The sequence below is a fragment of the Doryrhamphus excisus genome, linkage group LG14, assembly GCF_037039965.1.
Source record: "Doryrhamphus excisus strain RoL-2023G ecotype Guam linkage group LG14, RoL_Dexc_Guam_v1.1, whole genome shotgun sequence".
Classification (NCBI taxonomy): Eukaryota; Metazoa; Chordata; class Actinopteri; order Syngnathiformes; family Syngnathidae; genus Doryrhamphus; species Doryrhamphus excisus.
The window spans coordinates 482,456-496,727 of record NC_136370.1 but is presented as its reverse complement, the minus strand read 5'-3'; positions in this window follow the sequence as shown (position 1 = coordinate 496,727).

Genomic DNA, 14,272 nt, shown 5'->3' with positions numbered 1-14,272 from the left:
TCAGAGGTGTAGCTATACAATCTACAACTTCTTTTACTAATTGCATATCAATGCCAGTATAGTCAACTGATTTTTTGTTTTTACATGTATTTACCACATCCACAAGTTCTCTTTCAGTTATTTTCTTGAGGAAGATGGTATTTGGATTTACCTTAATAATATTCTCATCTACATCTTGAGTTGCTGTTGGGTGTACAATTTCTTTTGACAAGTCATGGCCCATATTCACAAAATAGTTGTTAAAGCCATTTGTAATTTCATTAGCTTTGGTTATATGTGGCTGATTCTCTTTAGTAAAGTAATTAGGATAATATAATTTAGTAACTCCTTTTTTAATAATAGTATTAAGCACTTTCCATAAACTCTGTGTGTCATTTTTGTGCTCTTCTAATTGTCTATGATAGTAATCCTTCTTATTGGTTCTCAATATGCTAATTAATTTATTTTTATATTTTTTATATTTATTCTCAGCTTCCTTTGTTCTTGACTGCAGAAACTGTTTGTAAAGTAGGTTTTTCTTTTTACACGCATTTTCCAAACCCCTTGTCATCCAAGGCTTTTCACATTGTATTTTCTTCTTTTTTGTTGTAATGGGACAATGTTTATCATATAATTTGGTAAAAGTTGCCAGAAATTCTTCGTATGCTTTATTAGGGTCATTGTTTGAGTAAATACCTGTCCATCTTTGCTCTTTTAAGTCCTTCTTAAGTGCTTCTATGGATTCAGTTGTTCTATATCTTATGTTGTAGGTATCAGAGTTTGCCTGTGTTTGGGTGTCATATGAACATTGTACTGTTATGAATACAGGTAAATGGTCACTGATGTCATTAAGAAGAAGTCCACTTACTATTTTTTTCTCCATTGCATTGGTAAATATATTATCTATTAGTGTTGCAGTGTCTGTTGTTATTCTACTAGGTTTTAATATGGTAGGAAATAAATTTACACTGTACAGTGATTCAATATAGCGTTTTGTCTTATTGTGTTTATGTGGGTTTAATAGATCTATGTTAAAGTCACCACAGACAATTACCATTTTTCTATCATTCATCTTATGATACATTTCAATAAGTTTATCATTAAATACATCTATACAAGATCCTGGTGTTCTGTAGATGCAACTTATTATTATGTTACTGGTTTTCCCCATATCTATTTCTATTGTGACACATTCCATGATGTTTTCTATTTGCACTGACATATGCTCAATTTTTTTATACTTTAAATCACTGCTCACAAATAGGGCAACTCCTCCTCCCTTCTTATTGCTCCGATTTGTGGTAAATAATTCATACCCATCTAAACTAACATCAGCTTCTTTCTCACTGTCCAACCAAGTCTCTGATATTGCAATCACGTTAAAGGTAGGAATTTGTTTTAAATAGTCCCTGATTTTGGTGAAGTTTCTACTCAAACTTCTGCTGTTGAAGTGTATGACTGAAAAGGTTCCATCCATTAATTTTTTTTCTGTAAATGTCTCATCTGTGTAGTAGTCACAGCTACAGTTAATTGTGTTATAATGATGATTTTCTGAATCAATACTATTGTCTATATCATACATCTTGTGTTCAGTGTATGCAAAAGTTTCCAAATTCAGCTGTTCTAAATCATGATGTTCACTGCTCACGCTGTCTGCCACAGTCTCAATCAGTCCATCATCGTCTAAATCACTGAAGGGAAGTCTATATTCATTGTTCAGTTCCATTATTGGCATCATAGTGTATCATATAAACACAGTTATAATTTGGGATAAATGCACTTTTGTTCATACCCTCATTTACCTCATATATTTCACTCATAATATCAATATCTATATTTATATATGCATCCATGTTCTAATATATGCCCATTTTCTATATCCCACCACAACATATTGTCCATAGCCTGTCTTTCAATCAATTATAACAACAATTGTTCATTTCCTTCTTCTAAGTTGTTCAAGGTCTTTCAAGTCTCTTATCATCCTCGGCTGTGACCCTTCTTGTTCTCTTATCCATATGTTGCCATTTCTGGTCCATGTTGCGAAAATGCTTTTTTGTTTTCTTAGTATCCTTGCCTCTCGTGCAATGTCCCCATTTTTCTTTGTCAAGTGCTCATTTAAGTATACATTTGTACCTTTAAGTTTCTTTGCTTGCATTAACAGTTCATTCCTATGCTTTCTACTGATAAATCTTATGATGATAGCCGGTTTCTCCTTCTCTGTCTTTCTGGGTAATACGTGACAGATAGATATATCAGCACTTTGAATGCTTATGTTCTTACTGTGCAGAAATCCCACTACTTGTTGCTCCAGTGTCAGTAGTTCTTCCCGTGGTGCATCTTCTGTTGTCTCCAAGTTAGCTGTAGCTCGTGCGTAAGTTCGGTGTCGCGTTTCCAGACCTGTTAGTACCAAGTTGTCTCTTTTCGTGTATTGTTCCAATTCGTCCACCCTCTGCTCCAGCACAATAATCCTTCTGTCTTTTTCCATTAGCATAGCCTTCAAGGTTTTTACTTCCTCCACCAGTCCAATTAGTCGTTCCTGTTGTGATGTTAGCTTTGCAAGCTCACCAGACATAAAATTCAATGCTTTTTTAATCTCTTCCATGTCGTCAGCTGCTGCCGTGTCCTTATCTTTGTCCCGTGTATTGCTTCTCCCACTAGGCATTCTCGTTTCACTAGTCAGTGATTTGAGGGGGGGGTAAATAATAATAATAATAATAGTCCGGTGTCTTCCGGGTTTGCGTAAAGCTTCACTCATTTCCCGGTAAGTCAGCATGATGTATTTTGTATGGATGAATTCATTGAAATCTCAAGATATATGATGGTTTGGCAGTAGTTTTAAAGCTCAGTCCGCTATATTGTCAAAAGTGTCACTCTTGTATTTTTTTCCTCTTATACAGCATGATACTCCAAAACAATTAGCTGCACCACATACAGTTGAAATAAAAGTCTATGGTCACGTCGCGGTAAAACAGTTCAACTTTGCAACAACTTTTCACTCCTTTCCCGGTCAGCAAGCATGATGTATTTGGTGTCAATGGATTGGTTGAAATCTCAAGATTCATATAATACCACTGGTTTGGTGCTACCTTTGAGTCCGCTAGATTGTCAAACATGTCCATGTTGCATTTTTCTCTCTTATGCAGTACGCTAGGAGCCTCCAGCACGCTAGGCCTAATGTTTGTAAACATTGCCAATCATGAATTGTTATTAGTAAGGATCATTTGAGATGGTTATGTTTTAATGTGATGTTTTGCTTAATGTCTATAGCCTGTACTATTTACAGCATCATTTAGTTTGTTTTTGTAACCCACATGGAAGTTATGCATCCTTGGAAAATAATGAAAATATATTTTATAATCAAATGATGATGATGAATATTTCTATCATATAAAAATATTCCCCGGTCTTTTATAACGTCCGTGAATGCAACCCAGTCACATGACGGAAGACGGAACGTTCTTCCGCTTGCGCTGCGTCTCAGCCAATCAGGTTCGCCAGGGCCGCAATCAAATACACCGGTGCGCTCTCCCTCACACACACTGGTGAGGAGACAGGCTACAGGACGCTGCTAACACGGTTAGTCTCGAACAAACTACTTCAACTTATATATATTGTTGATCGTTCTCTAAAACTTTGTGCATTATAAAACTTGTAGAAGCCGCGTGCCGTCGCTGCAGACATCTGGGTTCTAGCGGGGACTGAATTACGAGGGAATCGGTGAGTCTGGATGCTATTGTTGCGTGTGGTTAGCTTATGTAGCGTTAGCATATCAATGCGATCGGCAACCAACTTCGCTGCTGTAATGCGATTCATTGTTATGCTAACCCCCAAAACGATAATCAAACTTTTTAACTTGATTAACTGTTTAAATATTGAGCCACTGCTTTTGATTACTGTGTATTCTGAATGTTATGCACCTTAAATTGCATTTTAAAACAATCCTCTTTAAAGCTAAACCGGGGTTGATCATTGAAAATGTATTTTTATATTCTGATTTTGCATACTGATTCATTGATTTGTGTACACTGAGCTAGCTGATGATAATTATGACTGATTTACTGATAGTGGTCCTGTCTGTGATATACAGGCCAGGTGTGCCTGGTTGGGGACCCCGAGGCGAGCTAGACCCAAAGAGAACCGAACCACTTCAACATCCTCCTGCGGTCTGGTAGGGGTGTTGGCAGCCAGTTCTCTCCCACCTATGCACTGGTCACTTTATCTGTTCACATATGAACTCTGTTGCGCGCGATCATGGACAATTTCCACATATACCATGGACTCTGGGTTCCTATGAGATGGACATTCGCTCCACACATTGTTGTGGCCACTGACCCTTTATTGTGAATACTGTGATTTTGTGCTTTGTGTGATTTGAAGGGCGTTTACACCCTGGACTGTGCTGAGCCACTGTTGAATTGTGATTTCTTTATTTGTAAGAAACAAATGAACTAGATTGAAAGACTGAAGTGCACTTCATCAAACAGCTATAGGAATTCCCAAAACCTCTATACCATTTTACTGCCGTTTGTAAATATTGTCAATAATTTGTCACTGTTTGCACTTAAAGCAAATAATAAGGCACCAAGCCACTTAAAAGTACATTTTGTGTCTTGTGTGATATTACTGTACCTCAACCTCCCTAGAGCCGAGCATAGATCTTCTGAGCTAGTCCGTACTTGTATTTAATTCATCTTGACCTTTTCTTGCATTTCTCATACGTATATGCTACATTTTCACAAAATGCAATTTGATATTGTAATACTTACTGTAATACATTACCGTTGTGGTGTACTGGCCACCGGTCCAGGGTGTACCCCGCCTCTCGCCCCCAAGTCAGCCGTACTATGTACTATGTACTATGTACTATGTACTATGACTGTTGTGATCAGAGGTGTAAATGTTCAGAAATCCTATGTGTTTGATTGTAGGACCTTCTGGGCTGTGACCTGTCTGAGACTTCAGGACCATAGACAGCGATGGTCACAGACTGAGTGCTGTCAGTCTTAAAGGTACTATATGTAAGAAATGTGTAGATTGATTGATTTTTGAAAAAATGGGACATGGGAGATGATAGCCGTATGGCTAATTTGCACTTCCCATTGGCAGCTTGGTTTTGAACATATAAATCACATTATTCATAAAACATGCAAGGTTATGTGTTTCATGCGTATTACTATATTGCAACTTGCCCAAGTGCACACTAGATGCTGTAAAGTGCTATTTTCATTTGACAATTCTCCAAACATTTTACAATCATGAAATACCAACAATGGTCATTTTATAATACTGAGAGAACTAGACTCTAAAAATGATTCATGGGATTAGTTAGTTGAGCTTAAAATCAAGGGCTTTTTCAACATAAAAGAATAAGGTTGTTACATGGACTTATTATAACAAGTTGGTAACTTATTTGAAGAAGTTGGTCCAGCTGAAAATATGGGCTTAGTTAGTTGAGTTGAGTTAAAATCAAGAGCTTTTTCAACATAAAACGATAAACTTGTGTCACTGACTTATTAAAACAAGTTGTTAACTTATTTGAAGAAGTTGGCCCAGCTGAAAATAGAAAAATAGAAATGTTAACTTAAATATGTATGTATATTTTGAAGCAAACTTTTGAACAAATTCAAATACAAAAACTTTATCTGTCCCCAGGGGTAATTCAAAGGCCACATTAAACATGCCGTTTCAAAACAAGAGCACCGCTCATGTTTCATGTTCATAGTAATGGGAGCTTTTATTTTGAAAAAAACAGGGAAGACGTTCTATTGTACGATGTCTCCGAGATGTCAGGACCAAACGTTTCTCCGAATTTTCTGGATGAAGGTAAGCTACAGGGTCACATTCTCACTTAAAAGGTTGTTAAAACTTGATGAAATGACATATTCCCACAGCTAGAGCCAAATGTTCAACAGCTTTCAGAAGCTGCTCTGCTCCTGCTCCTGCTTCTGGTTTTATCCTGCAATCACGTACAGAGAGGAGCCAGACTGCGACTGCTATTAATGCCTGTTGGAAAATCCCCAAAATCCCAAGAAAAAAACAAGAGTTTCTATGGAGCAATACGAGGTAAGTAACTGTTTTTGCTTTATTTTGTTCATAACGGCTACTAACTGTATCAGCAAATGTTGCACTAATTCGTGTTAACGCAGACATCATTGAAATGAAGCTAATGTAGCCATTTTGTAAAATGGTAGCTTCATAGCTGCCTATAACTGCATGTTACAAAACTTTAGAACTGAAGCTGTTCATAAATGTCCTTTTGCCCGCGCTCTCTCGCCCAGCGCCGCCCCTCGACCGTTTATCGTCAGACAAAGACGTCTGTGGCAGCCGAACGATTTGAATTAGCGGTAAACGTTAGTTAGTATATCACTCTTATCAAGGTAAGAGAAATGAGTGTATTGTTTTGTTCACATTTTTTCCAAGTTTGGACTACATTGATGAAGTTTGGCCAGCTAGTAGTTTCTGTTTTAAGTGACGTGTTGGTGTGTGTCTATGAGAGGTTAAGGCACCCACATTAGTTGTAGATACGCCATAGAACAAGTTTCCTTTTAGTAAGGCTGCAGTAGGCCTGGCTATTTTTCTCTTTTGCTATTGAGACAGGTGGCATTTTCTGAAGTTAGGAATGAATGTATACACACAAAATGTGTGTATAGTGGTGTGTAGTGTTTTTTTTTCTCATTTAGCTCACTTTAAAAGTCCAAAATATTGTGAAGCAGTTCAACCATATTTCAAATCCTTTAGAACCCAAGACAAAGGATCATTTTTGTGCAGTTGGTTGCAAGCACATTTTTCACACTTTTTCCATCTTCAATTTAGAAACACATCATAGGCAATATATTTTTCCAAGTCATGCTGCACACGCTGTAAGCACTAAAGCTATGAATCACTAAACAATTCCAAATGTCATGAAAAAATTCAAAGCCGTTTAAATAGAGCTTTGTTTAGTTTTAAAAATGAATTGGACCTGTAAACTTGTGTCAAGAAAAAGTGATCTTTGAAAGCATTATAGGCTTAGACCATGGTGGCCATGGTGGAGAACTTCTCCCTTGCCTCCATTGGGAGCGTTATTGGGAGCGTTATTGCTCGTTTAAAACATGGGGCAGCCTGAGAACCCATCTGTCAAGAAGCCATTCAACTCGTGAGACAGGGACACGCAGAGAAGTTCTGTCTTTGAAATGTTCATGTTGCTCTTTAAACACCATCTCCACAGAAAGAGAATACTTTGAACACATTGGCCGTCATTTAAAAAAGCAGGAAACAGTGTCTTGTGTTTTTGAAAATTGCTCTTGCTCTCAAAACAAACATTTCTGGAACATTTGCCTCTCATAGGAGCCGGAAACACACTCCTCATTCCCTGGATGACTTCAAGCCTGAGCTCTTGCAGAGGTACTGTATGTTCATCTTTCAAATACAGGGGTCCTTTTGATATGATCCTTTTGACGAGGATATGGAGGTTACAGTGAGTGAAGATCCTGAAGATGAAGAAATGAGAGAACTGCCACTGCAACTTCATTGAAAAAAATGTAGCCCACCTGCTGTTGAAAATGGAAAGCATATTCAATGTACCACAAAGGCCACAAAGGTGTATTCATGAGTTAGTGGAAGAACTGCACTTTATTTCTTCATCAGCTTCAGGTCCTCTTTTGAAAGATATTTTACAGTCATGCTTAAAGAGGCATAATTGTTGATGAAAAGTTGATGATGTGATCATCTCAGAGATGGCGACAGACCTATCTGTGCAAGTCTAAGCCAATGACATTAGCTCTAGGACATACTGCTCCTCTTTCCACCTTTCCACCTACAAAAGAAGGGAGCATTTTTCCATGGTGGAACCTACAGAATATCTAATCATGTCTTCTCAGTTCTTCTCAGGGAGAAGAAAAGTTTCCAACATGTACCAATTTGAAAGTCCTTGCATGAGGTTTTGAAGAAAAAAAGAGATCCAGGATTTGCTCAAACATAGCTCTGAAGCAGACAGCAGCTCTGACACTCACTACAATTCATTTCATGATGGCATACATTTGAAAAACAATAAATTGCTATGAGAAAAGAATCCAGCCATTTCTCTCATTCTGTATGTGGATGATTTTGAAGTGTGTAATCCACTTGGCACATCAAGAAAAAAACACAAAATGACTGCTGTGTATTGGGTTTTAGCCAATGTGCCACCATTGCTCAGATCCTCGCTCACATCAATCTACCTTGCCATTCTCTGCAAGGCTGATGATGTTCAAAAGTTTGGCTATAGTGCTGTGTTAGAACCACTGCTTAAGGACCTTCCTTGCCAGCCTAGAAGAAGAAGGACTTTACATTCCTTCAATAGGTCTACGAGTCAAAGGTACTGTGTATTGTGTCGTTGCAGATAACCTTGGTGCCCACTCTATTGGAGGGTTTGTGGAGAGCTTCTCACGTCTCACAAGTACACACACCTGCAGGTTCTGTCTTGGAGAAAGATCTCAATTCCAGGTGAGTGAAGTTAAAACAGGAACAACACAAGAGCACAGGTTGCATGTTCAGACAGCACAGAGAGATACAAGTGCATTCTTCTCATTGTTATGGAGTAAAGAGACAGTGCCCACTGACTGACAAACTCAAATATTTCAATGTTTTATCTGGCTATCCACCTGATTTGCTACATGATCTCTTTGAAGGCGTTGTGCCTTTAGAGTTAGCACTATGCCTAAATGTGTTCATCAAAGAGAAATATTTCACACTCGAGGAATGAAATCAATGAATCAAAGAGTTCCCATACAGATGGACAGATAGAACGGATGCACCGCAACCAGTTCCACTGACTTTTGCTGCAAGAAAAACTGTTGGTGGAAATGCCCATGAAAACTGGGCTTTGCTTCGCCTCCTTCCCCTGATAGTTGGAGAAAGAATCCCTGAGAATGAACCAGCATGGCTGATCCTTCTGAACCTTAAGGACATAGTTGAACTTGTCCTTTCTCCTGTTCACACAGACCTCGCTGTTTGTTTCCTTGAAAGCAAGATTTCTGAGCATCGGCACAGATTCCTGGAGGTTTTCCCTCAGGAAAGCATCATTTTCTTGAACACTACCCACACCAGCCAGATGAAAGCTTTTGGTCCACTTGGTTCATTTGGTTCACTTTGTGGACTATGCGCTTTGAAGCTAAGCACAGCTTTTTGAAGCGTGTGGTCAGACATACGCATAGCTTCCGAAACATTCTGTTGTCTCTTGCAGTGAAGCATCAGTTAATGATTGCATACCATCTACATGGCAGTAAAATTGTTCAGTCTCTACAAGTAGCAAAAGTGTCAACAGTGGATTTGACTGTGCTGAGGGAAGACATTAAGAAAGCAGTGGAATGAAAATTCCCTGGTGAATCATTTGTCCACATGGCAAACACAGTGTGCTACAGTGGCACCAGTTATTCCACTGGCATGATCTTGGCACATGGTTCAACAGGTGGTCTGCCAGATTTTGTAGAATTGATGCAGCTTGTTGTCATAAATGGCAAGGTTGGCTTCATTGTCAAATGTTTCAATTCATGGTATATTGAGCATCTTAGAAACACAACAAGTGTTTTCAAGCTCATTGAGCCTCGTGAGTTGTTTGACATCTTCCCCATGGCAGCATACGGTGTTGCAGGGAAGCGTATGGTGACCCAGAAGTGCTACATGAATGTACCATAGATTGCAAAGGGGTCAGTATAACTCATCATTTGTTTGAGTTTATAGGAGAGACCTCAAAAATGGCATCATCCTCTCTGTATATGGGGTTACTGTCTCATTACAAAAACAAAGTTGTTGTTTTTTTTCAATGAACGTGCTTGCCCCACACTTGAGCACAAATGATCATTTTCACTTGCAGGTGTAGTGAGAATATACAACTCCTTGAATGTGTGTATTCCAATCATATTTTTGTGATGAAGTGTGATAATGTTCAACCTATAATCAAACATGAGACAATATTAGTTTGTCAATTTGCCAGAAGCATGGTAAGACTTTTAAACCCAGACCACACTGATTCTCGCTGAGGAGAGGATGTTAGGCTCTTGATGACTATGCCAATATGGAGATCTGAAATTATGATTAGTAGTAGTTGTAAATATGAGCTCCATAATACTGACACGAGATGGACAACAAGATGGTACAAGATCTTTGTAGTTTGACTTTTATGACATTATTCTTCAGGGGGAAATGTTCAAGTGAACAAAGCTTTGTTCCTATCCTTGTCTTTGCCACAGAAATAAAAGTCTTCAACATTTAATCATAGTATAAGCAGGCATATAGGATTCTTTGCATTGGCTTTTGTAGAAGTATACTTATGGACACAAATCTAAGACTTGGTGTGAAGTTTGATGATGAGGAAATGTCACGGATGTGTGATGTCAAATTTCTTGGAGACTGAATCAACCAGTACTTGTCAGCATACTAGTTTACTATATGATAAATGTGATGAAAATTCAAAGTCCAAAGCTTTTATTTATCTAGAGTCATTTTTAGTGGTCATATTCTTCTCCCATACTGAATGATGATGATTATATGATGTGTCTGCATGTATTCTAGAACCCAAACTGATGTCATGTTTTCTCTAATAGATACCCTGATGTCTCCTCAAGCCAAACTTGGGATCATTCTTCAGGACCGTGAAATTGGCAAACTGGACTTACCGGATGGAATCCCTGATGAACTTGAGTCTATTGTGAGGGAGAAATTTGGGCTTGATGGGAACTTTACCTTGCATTATAAGGATGCTGACTTTGGAGAGGAATATTTTTCTCTTACCTCAACAAGTGACACCAAGGACAAGGATACCATTAAGGTGGTTCACATTGTTGAACCTCCTACAGTTACTCTGACCTTTACTGATGGGTACTGACAGTTCCTTTGAAAGTGCATCAGTAGCCTCGCTCCCTAATTCTGAGACCTCTGTCCATCCTGCTAGCAGCAGCTGTTCCTCTGGATCGCAGGACACACTGATCACACTTTCATCACCTGAACAGGTTACTCACCGTACACAGTGTTGGCCCACTACATTTCCTGTACCTAATTTTGCTTACGACACAGAGCTTGTGCTGGCCTCAGGAAATGAAGTTTTCAAGAAGGATGGAATTCAGCTCAACTTTGCCACAATCCTTTGCCTCCAGACATCCTTGAGAAGCTGGCTGAAAGCATCTTACCCCACTAGTGCGCAGTTTAACCATGTTGCTGAGGCACTGATTCAGAAGCATCCTTGCCTTAAAGAACCAGGGTCATATAATGGATGCTACGCATGGCAACAAAGACTAAAACATAAAATGGCCAGCTATAGATCTAAATGGAGAGGGCTAGGATGCCCTGAGCTTGATGTGAACTCTCTCAGAAAGAAGCGAGCATAGAGCATGAGAAAGCCCCTGCAAAGAATATCCAAAAAAAAAGCCAAGAAGGGCAGGCAGAGGTGAACTATTTACCTCCTCACCCACAAGGAGAAACAGAAGGAACTTTGGAGCTCCTTGATGAAGTAAAGAAGAGGAACAACTGCCAGGTCATCAGTGAGAAAATGGCAAAGACTTTCTCCATTCGCAGGCAGGAAGTTGCACCACAAGCACCACAAATCTGTGACATAAGAGACCGATGGCCGGCTCTTTTCGATGCAACTCAGGTTAATATTGTTTTATAAAATGGTTTGCAGTATGTGCTATGTCAGTCAATTTACTACATGAACAAATTGCACCTTTTTATTTGTATTTTATACAGATAAATGAAGAATTCAGAAGGATCACCACTGGTTGCCTTGAGAGAACATTCATGGCAAAACTGGACCAGTATACCCCAAAAATAATGGCACTGGTGTCCTCAAGAGGAGGAGATTCAGCACATAAAGAACATGCTGCTAGAGGTATAAATAAATGTAACAAGGTTCATTTCAAATAGAAAAAAAAATCACTTTATTTTTAGGAGGTGTTGATGGGTTAGTTAAATAAATATTTCAATCAATAAATCATAAATTCATCTTTTTAAAGATTGTTTCATTTTCTTGTATTATTTTATTTACAGGACCAGTCGGTAGAAAGTAGGAGAGAAGCTGCAATCCGTAGCCTAATCGTGTACCTGAGAGAACAGGAGGAGGATCTCTTTAAAGAACAGCTGCTAAGTAATCCAACACTTCAACTTCAAGGATTTAACCTGGGCAGTATTTAGGGGTGGCAGACTGAATGACTGGGTGCAACTGAATGATAGGAACCAAAATCAGGACCATCAGTGATATATTCAGGAAGTTTGGTGAAAAGTGAAAGTTTTCTACGTTTTATCAGGGCTTTATGGGCAGCGTTTGTTTGTCAAAAGTATGTCATTAAAAATGTTTGTTTTGCTACTAAACAGCCATCCCCAAAGCCCACGTTAAATCCTGAAGTTAACCCAAGTGCAGATTCACTGTACATTATTCTTGTTTTTACATAAGACAAAAAACACTGATGTTGACTCTGATCTACTTATGCCAGAATGGTGATGAAGTGATGAAGATTGTTGTGAGCAGAGGGGCATCTGAACCAGCCAACGCAACAGTGGTGATTGAGGGAGCAGAAGTCCTGGATGGCCTGACTGTCCCAAGAGCATGTGCCTTGCTCATGGGACTAATGTATGCACTCAACCTGAGTTACCCAAAAGAGTTACCTGAAAAGCACTTTTGAGGTATTTCAAAAGATATTCCTTGAGCTGGATGCTCTGAGAGCAAGTCCCAAGGTAATGTCTCTAAAAGCTAAACTGCTGCACTGAAAATTAGGCTGCATTCTAATTTCACTGTTATGTTTAATGCAGTTTAATACAAGTCATTTCTTTGAAGGATCATTTTGAAGACTAGTTTGTCATTTTTTTTTTTTACTTTTGAGCTGTTAGCTGTCAATATTTAGACCTACATACATACGTACACATTTGATATATTCTGTGTTCTTTTTTGGAAGAAGTATGACTGCTATGTAAAATATGTTTCAATATTCTTCAGGAAGAAATATGTATAATATGTAATATTTGATTTCATGTCTTCATTTGGAGCTCCTCCATGTTTATTTGATGGTAAACAGTTGGACAAGTTGGCCATTATATGCAGTGGTGGAGTGAGTACACGACTTCAGTACTTGAGTAAGAGTACAAATCCTCCTTGTCAAATTTACTCCACTACAAGTAAAAGTAGCTCTGTCAAAATGTTACTCGAGTAAGAGTATGAAATCAATTTTCTACTCGAGTAAAGTACAAATCCTTAAAATCTGTACTCAAGTAAATTTACTCCGTTACTTTCCACCACTGATTATATGTAATAAACAAGTTTGACCATTAAACTGACTGAACTGTATTTATGTTCATAAAATTAACGTTATTGATAAAAAAAACAATTGAGAAAACAATTTGAAATATTTGTGATGAGGAATGAAAAACAAATGAGCTGGAATAGCTTAAATTAATTATATTGACAACTTCATTGAACTTTAACCATTTTATTAAAATTGAGTTGGTTCACCTGAATTGAACTTGAACCATTTTATTAAAATGAAGTTGGTTCACCTTAATTAACTGTTTGCAGGATGAAGTAAATCATGTCGGTTGTCCTTAAATAACTTAGTTAATAACATTAAAAGACTTGTTGGATTTACTGAAAGGTTTTAGTTGGAATTTCTTAAAAAGATTGACGCAAATTGTTACCTTCATTGAATTAAGCTGAGCCACTATATTTTTTTTTAGAGTGTATAGAACAGAAATATAAAGTGCTTGTTGAATTGCACGTTGCTCTCCTGCCTAAGAATAAAAGATAAATGATGACAGAATTACAGACTTATGACATACTACAATAATGAATTAGCAGTTATAATTTGTGGCTACCCAACTATGTAAAAATGCAACATTATAACATACAATAGATAATAACACACAACAAATCAGCAGCAGTGGACAAGTTAAAAATGATCACAATCAGTGGCAACGGGTTTGATTTTCCAAAGTTGAAGATGCTTGGAAAATGAAGCAATAGTGGGTAGATCAGGCACTTGGTGTGGAGTTCCAAGAATTTGTCGCTCCGTAGGAAAAAGTTGCTTGACCAAAGGTCCTTCTCCTTAAAAGAACAGTGGGTTAGCACAGCAAATCAGAGACCTTTTCTCCAAAAATAACAGGTGGGCGAGAGCTTGGATGACTCTGACCTATCTCGCTTATGGGCGGTACAAAGTCAAAGTCTTCTTTTGGAAGCCTCAGTCCTCCTGTGGGCGTCTCTTTCCCGAGTGAATGGTCTTATATGGTAGAAGCACATGCATGCAGAAGCCAACTTTTAACATACACTTGCATACTTGCACTTAAGTGCGTT